Raw genomic sequence first — 14,894 nt, 5'->3', positions numbered from 1 at the left:
CCCTTAAGAATTGTGCTAAATCTCCTCATGCCTGTGCTCTCTAAATGGAACAACAAAGCATGGATGACAGCACATCCATTCACAACATGGTTTACTGTATATTTTAAGCCCACTGTTGAGACCTACTGGTCAGAAAAAAATATTATTTTCAAAATACTATTGCTCAGGGATGCCTGGGTGGTCCAGTTGGTTAAGCATCTGCCTTCAGCTTGATCCTGGGGTCCTGGGATTGAATTCCACATCAGCCTCCTTGTTTAGTGGGGAGCCAGCTTCTCCCTCTGCCTGCCACTCCCCCTGTTTGTGCTTACTTTCTCTCTCTCTCTCTCAATCTGACAAATAAATAAATAAAATCTTAAAAAAAAATACTATTGATCATTGAAAAGACCTGGTCACCCAAGAGTTCTGATGGAGATGTACAACAAGGTTCATGTTGTTTTCATACCTGCTAACAAAACATCAATTATGCAGCCATTGATCAAGGAGTGCTTTGACTTTCAAGTCCTATCATTTAAGAAATACACTTCATAAAGCTATTGCAGTCAGAGATAGTGATTCCTCTGATAGATTTGGGCAAAGAAAATTGAAAATTTATGGCCAAGCATTCACTATTGTAGATGCCATTAAGAATGTTTTGATTCATGGGAAGTAGTCAAAATGTCAGCATTAATAGGAGTTTGTAAGAAATCTATTCCATACTTGCAGATAACACGAAACCCTATATAGAAAACCCAAAAGACTCCAACCAAAAACTGCTAGAACTGATACACAAATTCAGTAAAGTCACAGGATACAAAATCAATGTAAAGAAATTTGTTGTACTTCTAAAGCTTTCTCTTTTCAAGGAGAGAGAAATCAAGGAATCAAACCCATTTACAATTGCACCAAAAACCATAAGATAACTGAGAATAAACCTAAGCAAAAAGCTGAAAGACTTGTACTCTGAAAAATACAGAACACTGATGTAAGAAATTGAAAATGACACAAAGAAATTGAAAAAAAAAACATGAAAAAAAAATTTCATGCTCATGGATTGGTAGAACAAATATTGTTAAAATATCCATACTACACAAAGAAATCTATGCATTTGATGCATTCCCTATCAAAATACCAACAGCATTGTTCATAGAGCTAGAACAAATAATCCTAAAATTTGTATGGAATCACAAAAAACCTTGAAGAGCCAAAGCAACCTTGAAAAAGACAAGCAGAGCTGGAGGCATTACAATTCTAGACTTCAAGTTATATTACAGGGCTGTAGTAATCAAAACTATATGGTAGTAGCACAAAATATATATACATAGATCAATAGAACAGAATAGAAAACCAGAAATGAACCCATAACTATATGGTCAAAGAATCTTTGACAAAGCCGGAAAGAATACGCAATGAGAAAATGACAATCTCTTCAACAAATGGTCCTGGGAAAACTAGACAGCAACATATAGAAGAATGAAACTAGACCACTTTATTACGTCATACACAAAAGTAAATTCAAAATGGGTTAAAGACCTAAATGTGAGAACTGAAACCATAAAAACGCTAGAGGAGAACACAGAAAATAATGTCTTCGACATCAGCAGCAGAAACTTTTTTTCTAGTCTCCTGAGGCAAGGGAAACCAAAGCAAATAAAAACTATTGGGACTACATCAAAATAAAAAGATTCTGCCCAGCAAAGGAAGCAATCATCAAAACTAGAAGGCAGCCTTTGGAATTGGGGGAAGATATTTGCAAATGACATATCTGATAAAGGCTTAGTATCTAAAAAAGAACTTAATAAAACTTAACTTAAATGATCTAATTTAAAAATGGGCAGAAGACATGAATAAACATTTTTCCAAAGAAGACATATAGATGGCCAACAGATGCATGAAAAGATAGTCAACATCACTGATAATCAGGGAAATAGGACTCAAAACTAAGTCACACCTGTAAGAATAGCTAAAATTGACAATACAAGAAACAACTGGTGTTGGTGAGGATGTGGAGAAAAACGAGCCCTCTTGCACTATTGGTGGGAATGCAAACTGGTGCAACCACTCTAGAAAACAGTATGAAGTTTCCAAAAAAGTTAAAAATAGAACTGCTCTATAATCCAGTGATTGTACTACTAGTTATTTACCCAAAGAATACAAAAATACTAACTCTAAGGGATACATGCACCCCAATGTCTATAGCAGCATTATCAACAATAGTCAAACTATGGAAAGAGCACAAGTGTTCATCAACTGAAGAAAGGATAAAGAAGTTGTGACATATATACAACGGAATAATGCTCAGCTATCAAAAAGAATGAAATCTTGCCATTTGCAATGTGGAACTAGGAAGTGTAATGCTAAATGAAGTAAGTCAGTCAGCAAAAGACAAACGTCATATGATTTCACTCATATGTGAAATTTAAGAAACAAAACAAATGAACAAAGGGAAAGAAAGAGAGATGGAAACCAAGAAACAGACTCTTAATAATAGAGAACAAACTGATGGCTACCAAAGGGGATGTGGGTAGGGGGATGGGTTGAACAGATGTTGGGGATTAAGAAGCACACTTGTGATGAGCACCAGTTGTTGTATGGAAGTATTGAATCTCTGTATTGTACCAGACACTAATATTACATTGTATGTTAACTAACTGGAATTTAAATTAAAAAAAAAATAAAAAAGAAGAAGAAGAAGAAGAAGTTGATTCAAGCCCTCATGAATGACTTTGAGGGGCTCAAGACTTCAGTGGGGGAAATACCTACAGATGTGGTGGAAACAGCAAGAGAGCTAGCAACAGAGCCTGAAGATGTGACTGAATGGTAGCAATCTCATGATAAAACCTCAACAGCTGAGGAGTTGCTCTTCATGGATGAGCAAAGAAAGTGATTTCTTGAAATGGAATCTATTCTTAGTGAAGATACGGTGAAGATTTTTGACATGACAACAGGGAATTTAGAATATTATATCCAAACTAATTGATATAGCTGCAGAAGCATTTGAGAAGATTGATTCCAATTTTGAAAGAAGTTCTGAGGGTAAAATGCTATCGAGCAGCATTGCATGCTACAGAGAAACTTTTCATGAAAGAAGAGTCTATTGGTGTAGCAAACTTCATGGTTGCCTTATTCTAAGAAATTGTCACAGCCTCCCCACCCTTTACCACCACCACCCTGATCAGTCAGAAGCTATCAACAATGAGGCAAGACCCTTCACCAGCAAAAAGATGATGACATACTGAAAACTCAGATGATGGTTAGCATATTTTAAAAATGTATTTATTTATTTTAGACAAAGACAGAGAGGGCAAGTAAGCATTGGGGAAGGTAGAGGGAGAGAGAGAATCTCAGGCAGATTCCCAGCTCAATGTGGAACATAATGTGGGGCTTAATCTCACAAGCTGAGCTGAAATCAAGAGCTGGATGCTTAACTGACTGAGCCACCCAGGAGCATTATGGTTAGCATTTTTTTAGCAACAGAGTTATTTTAATCAAGGTATGTATTTTTTATACATAATGTTATTGCAAACTTAACAGACTATAGAATAGTGGAAATATAACTTTCATATGCATTGAGAAACCCAAAAGGTTATTTGACTTACATTGCAATGACTTATTGCAATATTTGCTTTATTGCCATGGTCTGGAATTGAGCCCACAATATCTCTGAGGTATGCCTGCACCTTTTCCCAAACCAATCAATTACAACCTTTCTTACTGCAACACTATTCCAGAAGTTCTTAAATTTTGTCTATCTATGACATCCGTAGGGTCTCAATTTTTTTCATGATATTCATAGGCCAAAAGAAATACTCAACTACTCTGTTTATTTAATAATTAGCTTCCAAAAACTTAATATTTATATCCTAAAAGTGTAGAAGCTATTTGAAAACTAATTGTGCTTAAATTGAAAAAAAAAATTTTATTTCATTCTTAAATAACCTCACTAACTTATTAATGGGATGTGTGCCTGTTGAGTGCTGTACTACTTGTTGAGCTTTGAATTAGATTGGATGTTGCCACCCTTATTTTCTCTTTCAAATTTATTTTTGACTGGTAATTGCTTCTTAAAATGTTTTTTCTTATAATACTATTTTTAGAGCTCTTTCAAATTTATAGCAAATTTGAGAACAAGATACAGAGATTTCCTATTTCCCCCATGCCCTCACAAGCATCGACTGCCCTATTATCAATATCCCCTACCAGAGTAGTACCTTAATTATAATTGTTGAACCTATGACAACACATTACAGTCACCCAAAGTCCATATTTACATTAAGGCTTATTCTTGGTGTTTTACATCTTATGGGTTTGGACCAATGTATAATAACATATATCCATCATTATGGTATCACACAGTTTTCACTGCCCCCAAAATCATCTATGATCCATCTGTTCATCCTTCCCCCTTCCTCCATTTCCTGGCAACAACTAATCTTGTCTTCATAATTTGTCTATTCAAAAATTTCATATAGTTGAAATAACATAGTGAGTAGCCTTTTAAATTACCTTCCCTGCTTCAAAATATGCATTGACATTTCTCCCATATCTTTTCATGACTTGATAGCTCATTTCTATTTATTCATTTATTATTTGTTTATTTACTGGGAAAGAGCAAGTGTGGGGGGGGGCGGTTGCTGGGTAGAGGGAAAGGGAGAGAATCTTAAGCAGACTCCCTGCTGGATACAGAACCCAACCTGGGGTCCATCACATCACCCTGAGATCATGAACTGAGCTGAAACCAAGAATTGGTTGCTGAACTTACTGAGCCACCCAGGTGCCTCACTAGCTCATTTCTTTTTAGATCTGATTCCCTTGTAGATGTGCCACAGTTAATTTATTTATTCACCTACTGAAGGACACGTTGGTTGCTCCAAGTTCTGTCAATTACAGTTAAAACTGCTACCAAACTCCATTTGCAGGTTTTTACATGAACAGTCAATTTTAACTCCTTTGGGTAAATACCAATGGGTATTGAGTGCTAGATTGTATGGCAAGAGTTAAAAATGGTTTTGTAAGAATGCATCAAATAGTCTTCCAAGTGGCTGTACCATTTTGTATTCTCACCAACAATGAATAAGAATTCTTGTGGTTCCACATCCTCACCAGCATTTGGTTTTGTCAGTGTTCTGGATTTTGGCCATTTTATTGGGTGTATTTAGTGGTATTTTATTGTTTTAATTAGCATTTCCCTAATGGCTTATGATGTAAAACATCTTTTCATATGCTTATTTGCCATCTGTATATCTTCCTTGGTGAGATGTCTATTGAGGATTTTGGACCAGTTTTTAACTTAGATGTTTTATTTTCTTATTGCTGAGTTTAAGAGTTTTTTGTATATTTTGAATAACAGTCCTTTATCAAATGTGTCTTTGGCAATTTTTTTTCCCAGAAAAGTTCCAGAGTTAGAACTTTTCTATTTCTCCTGATGCTCTTTCTTATAGAGCAGAAGTTTTTAATTTTAATGAAGCCCAACATATCAACTCTTTTTTTATTTATTCATTTTTATTAACATATATGTTATATATATTATATATATAATATATTGTTGGCCCCAGGGGTACAGGTCAACATATCAATTCTTTCTTTCATGGATCACACACACCTTTGGGTCGTATCTTAAAAAGCCATCACCATAAAAAGACCATCTAGGTTTTCTCCTATCTATATTCTATTCTATTTTCTTCTATCTATAAAACTAGGGGGAGTATTATAGATTTGAGTTTAACATTTATATCTATAATTGATTTTGAGTTAATTTTGGAAAAGATGTATGGTCTGTGTCTAGACTGGTAATTTCATTTGACCACAAAAAACCCACCAGAAACCTAGCTTAGCAAACATATTATCATTCAAAAGAATGTAGTACAATTTAATATTGAAGCTATAAACTTCCTCAAGAAAGTATTTTACACATTGTTCCACAGGTGTTCTGTGTTGCTCAGAATTTCCTTTGAAAATGTAAAATATCCTGGAGCACCTCTATGAATTCAGTGAGGTATCCTGGAGTGGTTCAGGGCAGTTTGGGAATCAGGTCTATCTGCCATTGATGGAAAAACCAAGGTATGTAAATGTATAAAAAAATAAACTACAGGGCACCTGGGTGGCTCAGTGGGTTAAAGCCTCTGCCTTCGGCTCAGGTCATGATCCCAGGGTCCTGGGATGGAGCCCCACATTGGGCTCTCTGCTCAGCAGGGAGCCTGCTTCCCCTCCTCTCTCTCTGCCTGCCTTTCTGCCTACTCGTGATCTCTGTCGGTCAAATAAATAAATAAAATCTTTAAAAAAAACCCTACAGAGTACATTTGTAGTACATAACACAAATATGGAATCAATATCCACGATGTATAAAGAAATTCTACAAATAAATTTTAAATAAGAAATAATCCAATAGAAAGATGAGTAAAAATCTTACATAATTTTCAGAAAAAGTCCTAAAGTACTGTAGAAGGGAAACATGAAAATGCAGTTAATCCAATTAACAATCAAGTAAATGTAAAGTAACGCTATAATAGATACCATTTTACACTCACTGTAATCAGTATCTATTATACATCTTTTAATACATTAAATCATAAACAATTCTATTTCTCCAAAAGTGTAGAGCAAAGAAATTTTGATATATTTCTGGTAATATAAACTAGCATGCTGACATTAGGAATAAGTTTAAAATTATCTGGTCAAATTAGAAATTCACATATCCTATCAAACATGATTCCACTCCAAGTGTACACTCTTGACAAATGAATGCTCAATTACCCTATGATACATAAGTTGGTCATATTAAGAAAATGAAACAACCCAAATATCTGTAAATAATAAAGAATTAAATTGTATATTCATAAAATGGCACACAATATATCAAGGAAATGTGCAAACTATATATTTGAATTTAAATAGTACCATGTCAACTGAAAGACACATTAAATATACAGTGTATGATTCCATTGATATGAATTTCAAAAATGGACAAAACTAGGGTCACCTGGCTGGCTCAGTCAGTGTAGCATACAACTCTTGATCTCAGGGTTGTGATTTTGAGCCCTACGTTGAATGTAGAGATTACTTAAAAATAAAATCTTAAATTTAAAAAGTGCACAGAACCAGGGGCTCAATCGGTAAAGTGGCTGCCTTTGGTTTGGGTTATGATCTCTGGGTCCTGGGATAGAGCCCCACATCAGGCTCCTCATGGAGCCTGCTTTTCCCTCTCCCTCCATCTGCTTCTCCCTCTGCTTATGCTCTCTATCAAATAAATAAATAAAATCTTTAAAAAATAAAATTAAGAAATGGACAAAACTAGACTTTACTACTTATGCATAGATGGAGACTAAACCTAAATGATTGTCATGGGAGTCAGAGCAGTGGTATTTTATTTCAATTGACCTTGTCTTGGACTGAATCTGGAAACTGGCTGCTGACCAGTGCACAAACTCTTCAGGGTTTTTGGTTTTCCACAGCTTTGGAGGGGGATCTAGTTTCCTGCTGATGGAACATCTCTCCATAGTTTATGGCAAGAAGTGCAAACTCGAGTTCTTCATTTACTCAGCTCCCCAAGTTTCCATAGCTGTAGCTGACCCCCTACAATTCCACCCTCACCACCAACACCACCCTGGAGCACTCTGATTGTGCCTTCATGGTAGACAATTTGGCCATCCATTACATCTGTAGTAGAAAATTCAATGTTGAATGCCCAACCTACAATAACTTGAATAAGTTGATAGGTCAAACTGTGTCCTCCATCATTGCTTCCCTTGGAGCCCTGAATGTTGACCTGACAGAACTCCAGACCAACCTTGTGCCCTTTCCCTGCATCCACTTCCCTCTGACTATATATGTCCCTATCATCTATGCCTCCCATGAAGAACTTCCTTTAGCAGACATCACTAATGCATGCTTTGAGCCAGCCAACCAGATGGTGAAATGTGAACCCTCCCCATGGTAAATACATGCCTTCCTGCCTGTTGTACTGTGGTGACAATGATGAGAATGTTGCCCTTGCTGCCATCAAGACCAAGCGTACCATCCAGTTTGTGGACTGGTGCCCCACTGGCTTCAGAGATGGCATTAATTACCTGGTGGAGACCTGGCCAAAGTACAGTGAGCCGTGTGCATGCTGAGCAACACCACAGCCATTGCTAAGCCTGAGTTCACCTGGACCACAAGTTTGACATGATGTATGCCAAGTGTGCCTTTGTTCAATGATATGTGGATGAGGGTATGGAGGAGGGAGAATGTTCTGAGGCCTATGAGGTCAAAGCTGCTCTTGAGAAGGATTATGAAATGGTGTGGATTCTGCTGAAGGAGAGAGTGAAGAAAGACAGGAATACTAAAGTTAAAAATATCACAAAGGTGCTGTTTTTGCAGGAAAACTCATTCTGTCTTGAACATTGAAAAGTTGTGCTCTGATCAGTTAATTTGTATGTAGCAGTGTATATTATCATATATAATTACTGTCTTGCACTTTAAAACATGACAGTGTTATAGAACCGATCTGTCCATTTTGCTGATGGGTTTGAATAAATATCTTGAATGAAAAAGAACATGGATAAAAAACTAGAAAATACAAACTCAAAATGCCAAACACCTTAGAGTTCATTAAATGGAACTAAATATATCCATGTTGTTTTTGTTTTATAAAAATTAGGTTTAAGTGTAAATGGCAAAAATTAGCATTTGTAATTTTGGATGGAGAGAAATGAGTTTTGGTTGTATTTTCTACTTTTCCAGTGGTTTTTTTTTTTTTCTCTCGCTCCAAGAAACATCAACAATAAACAAACGCATCAAAATAGGTCATGTAAACCAAGAGTGCACGCTGACTCTCAATACCGTCTGTAGTTGTCCCTAATGCATAGTGTAAGGATGTTTCAACCAGTTGTTTGTACAGGTTTTATAGATTGTAGAGTCCCATGAGACAAAAGTAAGCAAGTTCTGTGAATCAATAGATGGAATGACCTATGTAGGGAGGAATGCATAATAGCAAATGGTATGATAGCAGATTTGATTGGTAAAAGAAAAAAGATTTGGGAATATGTCTGTATAAATAAATTACATAGGTAAGGAGCAGGTTGTTTCATCAATACAGAAAAGTTAGGAGAAAAATCTATTGTATGTGAAATTTGTTTGCTAGGTAACAGGGAAGATCTACATTTTGAGAGGGAATATAAGATGTAAATTTTGTAAGTATTTATAATCCAATGAAACAATTACCATTTGTGATAGCCAGACTATGATTGTCTTAATCAGATAAGACATATAATCATATAGTTTGACAGTGACAAAATGTGCTGAGTAAAAACTGGCTGGTAAAAAGAAAAATTTTAATATATTTTATATATTGATAATATGCATAATCATTATTTTTTTGACTTGATTTATAATAAGTCTACCCTAAGACCTTTTCTGTAGTCCTCCTGCAAAAGTGATCATGCTAAGAGTAATGCCTTTCCATTCAAACCTACTGTTTCTGGATCAGGAAGAGAAGAACAAATGGACCAGTAAAAAGAAGTTTGTTTAAGGACTCTGTCAGCCTAGAGGCAAATCTTTATATCAAAGAGAATCATGGCTTCAGCACCATCTAGATCACCCCATCCCCTACATCTCTTAAACTACATGTCTTGTAAAATATGTAGCCTGCAAAACTGCATGCAGTTGATGTAGGCAGGCTGGTTCCGAGGACCCAGAGTGGGGTCCCTGAGGACCACCAAGAGGAACCTTGGCTTCTCCCCAAACAGAAATCAAACAGAAGCCAGAGAGAGTGAAAGCAGAGTTTACTGAATAGTGTAAATGACAGATAGAGAATAGCAGGCAGTTTCTGGGAGACTTGGAAAGGAAAGAATAATGAATCTCCCCCACACATGGCATTAGGAATTTATACTGAAAAGGGGACTAGGGGGCGCCTGGGTGGCTCAGTGGGTTAAGACGCTGCCTTCGGCTCAGGTCATGATCTCAGGGTCCTGGGATCGAGTCCCGCATCAGGCTCTCTGCTCAGCAGGGAGCCTGCTTCCCTCTATCTCTCTCTCTCTGCCTGCATCTCCATCTACTTGAGATCTCTCTCTGTCAAATAAATAAATAAAATCTTAAAAAAACAAAAAAAAAGAAAAAGAAAAGAAAAGTGGTCTAGGATATCTGTTTCTCCAGGAATCCAGGGTAGGGCCTGATTAAAGGTGAGGCTCAGATGAACAATAGGTATTATTCCATAAATCACTAAATGTAGGGGGTATTGACGTCAGATTCATTCTAGAATCCTAGAACAAGTCCTAGAATATGTTTGGGGTCCTGTTCTTCTTAGATATTATCAGGTGTTTGGGGGCCCAAGACAAAACTCAGAGAGTGATTAACTTTCTTACTTCCTCCTTGAGAGGGAACATGGCTTCTTTGGTTTTTACTCAAATGCAAGCTGAAATAGAGAACATAAGTAAATAGGACCTAGATGAAAAAGAGTAGAAATGGAATCTTTCTAAAGTAGAGTCCCTTCAGCTCCTCTATTTCACAATCATTCCAAAGACAAGGAAATCCAGGCTCAGGCACTATTTTAAGATATACTGCTTAAGCCACTAATGTGACAGTTATGTTAAATATTTAATATAAATACATTATATATAATATATAAAAATATATATAAAGCTGTTTATTTAAAAACATATAAATTTATTTAATTTCTATGTTCTGGTGAGAGAGCTGTATTACTAAATGTTTTACCAAGTCTTTTTTTTTTTTTCTGAAATACTATTTTCAACAATTTCTCCTCAGACCAACAAATCACAGTGTTTCACTTCCACCCTTTTTGAAGAGTCTAGTATCATAACTATGTTGTATTGTGATTTATTTTGCTAAGGTTTCCTGTGAATATCATGAATTCTGTTGTTTGTGACTCAGGACAGATTTGTTTAAAAGTCAAATATTTTTATGTAGATGAAATAATGTCCTTAATAGAGCCCGTGTGTCCTACATGAAAGCAATAGTGCTTCAAAGTTCTGCTGCAGACAACTATTTCCTACTTTAAAACCTAAAAAAAGAGAAAAGAAAAAAGTTTACAGCATCATAAATGGCATGTAATAAATACTTTTCATGATGTGACTATGTGACTGTGGTCTCAATAAATACATTATTGTCCCAAGACTCACAGCTCATTAGAGAAATGCTACCAGCTTGTAAGCAAATACACAAGCCATCAAGCTTTTAGGTCAACCTTAATCACCAGAAGAATTTTAATTGGAAATGGCTGAAATCCCAAATATCCCAAATCACTGATATGAAAAAAAGTAATGTGAATTAGAAGCTTTGGAATAGAGTAAAATTTCTCTTTCATTGATTCCTTAAAAAAAAAAAAAAAAAACAAAAAAAAAAAACTAAGGATTTTTATAAAGATATCAAACAAACATTTATTTTAAGTCCTTCTATCTATAATAGCTTGTCCGTGGCTTCTTGGAAGGAGGCTGAGAGCAGGAATGATTGGTTAGGATTGTTTCCATAAAAAATAACAAATATTTGTTATTAGTAATTACAAAAACAGAGACACAACCAGGAAGTGTTGTTATTGTTGTTTTAAAGATTTTATTTATTTGACAGAAAGAGACACAGCCAGAGAGGGAACACAATGAGAAGCAGGCTTCCCGCTGAGCAGGGAGCCTGATGTGGGGCTCCATCCCAGGACCTGGGATCATGACCTGAGCTGAAGGAAGTCACTTCACCACTGGGCCACCTCGGTGCCCAAGGAAGTGGTTTTTAAGGTCTTTATTTATGAGGCCAAATTATTAAGACAAATGAAATAATATGATTAAATCCCTTTTTTAGACTGTAATACGGAAAATTTCATCATATTGTTGCCGAACCTGGACTGGATCCTGGTGGAAGAACCAAGCAGCACTGGGAGACTTTGGAGGATTGGAGGTTTATTTAACACTGGTGGGCTCAGACGAGGTTGTTCTCCAAAGGTCTGAGCCCTGAGCACAAGCAGGGAGGGGGGTTTAAACCCTTCTACTTCGGCATACTTGGTAGTTTTGGTGTGCTCTGGAAACGGGGTAGGAAAGGAGAACCCAGAAGGGCTTTGAGACAGGGACTGGAATTCCCTTGCTGGTTTGGTCAGCCATCTTAGAGCACAGATTTTCCATATCAATATCAGATCACTGGTTACTCTCTAGGGTACTAATTTTCCAAATATTCTATAATGTAACATACAGTACTTGATTGTTAAATTTTGCAGACTCTTGTTTCTGAGTAGATAATCTTTTGGTGTTCCTTAGAAAATGGCTTTTCAATCTTTTTGACTGAGAAACACGAGGGAAAACACATATGAGTATGTATGTATAAGCATAAACAAAAATTTACACACATAAACTCACATACACACACAATGACCTTACTAAGTGAAATAAGCTTGTATATAATCTATGCTATGCTACTTGATCTATTCTTCAATTTTCATTAATAATAATATCATTCTATTATTTTTCATTGAGAACAATTACGAATCCTTAAGATCTCATGTCTCCCCAGTTTTACTGACTATACTGCAAGTTTGAGAAACATTCCCTTTGAGTACCTAAATCTGGACTGTTTAGTTTAGTGGTTAAGAACACATGCCTTACATGACAAGGAACGCTTGATAAACACTAATGAATAAATAAATGGATGGTATTTAAAATCTCTCAGTTGCAATTAGAGTCCAGTCCTACCTTTCTGAGACAATATCCCACTCAGTATCATTGACTGAGATTTTCACATGTTAATCAAACACCTTACAGTTCATTTAAACCCACTCTCTGGCTACTTCTGCTGGGGGTTGTTGCAGGTTAAGTGTTCATTTTACTAATAAGAAGAAAACAAAAAAAGAAATTTTAAAAAAGTGCCTTTGAAAGAGGACCCAGTTTTTCCCTTAACGGCACCCATTGTTTACCTCAATCTGTACTTTCTAAAAGATTAAGTTCTTCTTTCCAGCTTTTCTTTCAGGCAAAAGACCTAGCAGGCAAAGCATCCAGGGAGGGGAACCAAAACTACCCCTCAGCAATAAGGACTTCCCTGGCACCAGCAAGACCCTACTTGATTGACCCCAAGACAATGACCAAACTGAATTTTATTGCTCAGATGTACAAACCCACTGACCTTTGTCACACATTTCCTTATGTAAACATAGAAGTTTTACCAGCCCTTTGGGGACTGACTTTGGGACACTAGTCCCATCTATGTCTTCCTGATGTTTGCCTCACTGAAATAAATTCCCTTCTTGTTTCACTGCCACTCATTTCTCTGCCTTTGTATTTTGTCAATGGCAAATGACTTAATCTGGTCTGTCTGGAACCCCCAGAGCCAGGGACTCTTGGTCCTGAGCCCCAGGTACATCTTTTTTTTTTTTTTTTTTTTTTAAGATTTTATTTATTTATTTTACAGAGAGAGACACAGCGAGAGAGGGAACACAAGCAGGGGGAGTGGGAGAAGGAGAAGCAGGCTCTCCACCAAGCAGGCAGCCCTATGTGGGGCTCCATCCTAGGACCTCAGGATCATGACCTGAGCTGAAGGCAGATGTCTAATGACCGAGACACCCGGGTGCACCTTCCCCTCCCCCCCGCTATGGTCTTAAAGCCAAGACAGTGGGGATTATATTTAGATATCAAATCTGCCATGCATTATCTGTTAATCTCTGAGATTTCTTCCTCATTTATAAATCTATACTACTAATAATTAACATTTAAGTTTGTTATATAGATTACATTATATGAAGCATGTGAAACACTGAATTTCTGGAAAAGTCAATACATGTTAAGTGATGTTAATACTGGTGGCTATCTTGTAATATACAGTATTTCTTCTGCAAACAATTTTGTGTGTGTTCTGTTGTCCCTTTTCTTCCTTTATTGTATTTTTCTCTATCTATTTTAGTCTTATATACTTAGTCAATTTAAACAACTGCCATGAACCCACTAATATGAATCATGAGCTCTGATTAAAATAATTTCTCTATCAAATGTATGATCACAATTTTAACTTTATCAGGTCAGAAAAACTTTGTCAATAATGCTAATTAAAACTGGTGAACTGATTACACAGAACAAAAAATAACACATATGTGACTTTATTAGACATATACAATATGAGTAGTCTTTGGTAGAAATACCAACAAGTAGCTATCATAGGATTGGTCTGTTACAACCATTCAAAAATTATTTCCCAGGTTTCAAAACAACAACAACAAAAACCAATGATCTCTCCTCTTGTCATACGTTAAAAAATATGTTTAGCGAAAAATAAGAGAAAAAGGATATTTCATTAACACTTATTCAAATACAAAATAGACATTGTAGTATAGCATCTTGAAACTCCTGACATTATGTTTTCATTTGAAAATCCCACATTTTGGGCAGCTGGGTAGCTCCGTGGCTTAAGCGTTGACCTTGGGCTCAGGTCATGTTCCCAGGGTCTGGGGATCCAGTTCCACATCATGGTCCCTGCCTCTCCTTTTCCCTCTGTGCCTCCTCTCTGTTCATGCACATTCGCTCACTCTCTCATAAATAAATAAAATCTTAAAAAATAAAATAAAATAAAATCCCACGTTTGGAAGATGGCAACCTTCTGCTTCTGACTATGATGGAGTAGTATGTCAAAGGAACCATTCCACTAGGAACAATTAAAAAACCTGAATAAAAATGATGAATTAAAAAAAAAATTCTTTAAAGGCAATAAAGAGTAACCAGGAACCATCTGCACCCTGAGTGTGTTCTGAGTTAGGCAAAACAAAGACTGGTGCCTTGCCCGAATCATTCAGGTGCATATAAACACAATTCTTTGATAAAAAGCCCTGCTTTGCTCCTTGCGGATACAGGGAGCGCATCACAGCCTGGAAATGTAGGCTGGGCTTCAAGCCAACAGCAAACCAGGGAGCCTGGTGGCAAGGGCAAGTAAAAATGCTATTAATGCTTCCCAATCATTTT

General features: G+C 36.5%; 1 pseudogene; it reads left to right on the top strand.

The window, feature by feature from the left end:
• The first annotated feature begins 7,350 nt into the window (after nucleotides 1–7,350).
• Nucleotides 7,351–8,300, top strand: LOC132002261 (tubulin alpha chain, testis-specific-like; annotated as a pseudogene).
• The last annotated feature ends 6,594 nt before the right edge of the window (nucleotides 8,301–14,894 follow it).

Source organism: Mustela nigripes, chromosome 14 (genome assembly GCF_022355385.1).
Source record: "Mustela nigripes isolate SB6536 chromosome 14, MUSNIG.SB6536, whole genome shotgun sequence".
NCBI lineage: Eukaryota > Metazoa > Chordata > Mammalia > Carnivora > Mustelidae > Mustela > Mustela nigripes.
This window is presented reverse-complemented; position numbering and strand designations above follow the sequence as displayed.